Raw genomic sequence first — 3,039 nt, 5'->3', positions numbered from 1 at the left:
GTCTTGACCCACAGACCACTGCTATCCCGGTTCTGGACTCACCCACCTCCACACACTGCAAGCTCTGCCAGTGTTCACTAGCCCTGGCCCACAACCCCCTGCTGTTCTGTTTCTGGCATTGTTCCCTCTCTCATACACACAGCTCTGCTGATTCATCTTAAAGCCAACCCACAGACCCCTGATCCCTAACCCTAGCTGTATCCCCCTATCCCAGCCCTGGGCTTCTCCTAGCCCTCACCTCTGCCAATGCCTGTTAATCCTAACCTGCAGCCACCTGTTATTTCATCTCTGGCCTCTCACATACACAGCTCCGCTGATGCACTGCTATCCTGACACAAGTATCAGGGGCTTGCCGTGTTAGTCTGTATCTACAAAAACAACAAGGAGTCTGGTGGCACCTTAAAGACTAACAGATTTATTTGGGCATAAGCTTTCGTGAGTAAAAACCTCACTTCTTCGGATGCTGACACACAGCATCTGCTGTTCCAGCCCTGCCCCCACCTCCCACAGCTCTGACTTTGCCCCTCAATCCTGACCCCCAGCCCCCAGCTATCACAGCCATGGTTTCCCTTCACAGCTCTGCGGGTGTACCTCAGGCCTGCACTATAATACCCCTACTATTTCTGTCTGAAAACTACTTCCCAGCTCCACCAATACACTATAATCATGAGTTACAACCCACTTGGTCCTGGCTGTCCTGCCCCAAACACACAACACTGACAATTCCCCTAGCCCCTGATGAGTGCTTAATTTGTAATTTGAAAGCAATTAGCAATTAGGTGCTGGGGCTCAATCAATTTTTTTACATTCATAAATGATGCAGCACATGCAGAGGTCCCAGGGCTATGAATGGCCAAGCCAAGAGGTGCCGGGGCACAGCCCTGGCACAAATTAAGCACTGGAGCTCAATCTTTGTAGCTTAACAAAAAGAGGGATAAGGGATGACATGATCACCATCTATAAGTACCTACATGGGGAAAAATATTTAATAATGGGCTCTTCAGTCGGCAGAGAATGGTATGACATGATCCAGTGCCTGGAAGTTGAAGCTGGACAAATTCTGTCTGCAAATAAGATTAATTTTTTTTTTAAACTCAGACCAGAACATCACAGTGGCCCACTCAAGACTTGGAATGTATTAATCCATTTATGAATCAATGATTAGAACCATAATTGCAGGCCTGTGCCTCTGACTCTATAGCAATGTATAAGCAAACATGGATTCTTTGTAAAGGAATGATAAAGAAAATGCATCCCTACTTATTCAAAATAACTCTGAAGGGAACCCCAAATTATTGCAGCCCTCATTAGAGATGATATACTACCTTTTGCAATCAATGAACTATGACAACTACTTTTGTCAGTTAGGTGCTTGTGTGCTCTCTCCATATGCTGTCCCAGCCCTGCACAGATAGTTGGTTCTGCAGACCTCGACAGAACTACCCAGAAAGAACAACCACCAGCACGGTTCAGTGACAAAGACTCAAGACACAGTCCTAGTGCCCTGGCTCTGTGGCTACAGGTACACTAACATATGAGTGCCCAGTGGCAAAAAGCGGCGTAGTCAGCAGCAAGACTTTTTGCTTTCCTCAAGGTCACACAAAGCATTAAGGTGAGGCATGCCAATATTTATAGACTGAGACAAACAACTCTCATACCATCTTATGTGTTTCATGACATTGGCTCGTTACCTCCGCTTGTATCATGCTCCAGGTGTCTCCGGCACAATGTCCCTATTCATCACTTCTGTCAAACCCTCTTATCTGATATTAGACCAAGTTGTCTTTTGTACTGTGTTCTGACACATATCCCATATCTGTTGCTTCTTAGGAGTGTCTGTGTTTTAGCAACAATAGCAATACTTTTGCCAAAGTCATAGAGTGAACTTGTTAATATCTACTTTAATACATGGCCTAACTTTGGTTCACAGCCTCTGGTTCAGGCCTCAGATCTTCCACAAGGCCCGAAGGTCAGGTTTTTTCTTTCTTCTATAACTACCAGGTGCAATCAATAAGCCAAACAGCCAGTATGACCCAAGGACAGTCATGGATTTGGGTTTCAAAAAAAAATTGAAGAAAGGCAATGTCATTTTCATCCAAAGCTTCATTTTGCTTAATTGAGACAAGTTTCCATAAGTCTGATGACACCCTAATGTTGGATCACATCAATGGTCCTGATTCCAGAGTTTTTCTGCTTTTCTTCTAAGCTCAATTGGTCCAGTGAAATCAACAAGATGACTCATATGCTCAGAGTCAAATATGCGCTTGAGTGCTTGGCTGTAAAGAGGTCTATGCAAGCTAAAAGACTTTTCCTTTGTAATTCCTACCCCTGAAAAATCTCTCTCTGATGTGAAACTCAACCTGGGTTTTCATTCCTACATAGTCAAGTATCACAGGGGTAGCCGTGTTAGTCTGAATCTGTAAAAAGCAGATTCAGACTAACACAGACTAACACGGCTACCCCTCTGATACTTGACACCATGCAAGGCACTGCATTTAGCCGTATGGAATGGAAATCTATCAACCTCATGAAGAAACTTGCACAAATACAGACAGATATCATCTTCCTTTCCAAATGCAAACAGATGGACATCATACCAAATGGACTGAAGGTGAAAAATCCATTGCTATCTACATACTGCACAGACCACAGTGAGAGATTATGCCATACGTTATCAAAGAAACTGAGGAACCACCTGATCAGCATCCTATACAGCAAACAGAAAAACATCAAGAAAGAGCTCTCCAACCTGGAGACTCTCATAAATAACCAACCCTCCACACAAACGGACTTTACTAAAATAAGACAGGAGATCTACATTACACACTTCACCTCTCTACAAAGGAAAAAGGACCGTAAGCTGTCTAAAATCCTACCTGCCACATGGGGCCACAACAGGGGTACCCCTAACTCACCCAGCAATATCATCAATTTATCCAGCTACACACTCAACCCAGCAGAAGAGTCTGTCCTATCTCGGGGACTCTCCTTTTGCCCCAGCACCCCCACGAACATGATACAGTTCTGTGGTGATCTGGA

Source organism: Chrysemys picta, chromosome 13 (assembly GCF_011386835.1).
Source record: "Chrysemys picta bellii isolate R12L10 chromosome 13, ASM1138683v2, whole genome shotgun sequence".
Taxonomy (NCBI): domain Eukaryota; kingdom Metazoa; phylum Chordata; order Testudines; family Emydidae; genus Chrysemys; species Chrysemys picta.
The sequence above is the reverse complement of the archived record's forward strand: the minus strand, read 5'-3'. Positions refer to the sequence as shown.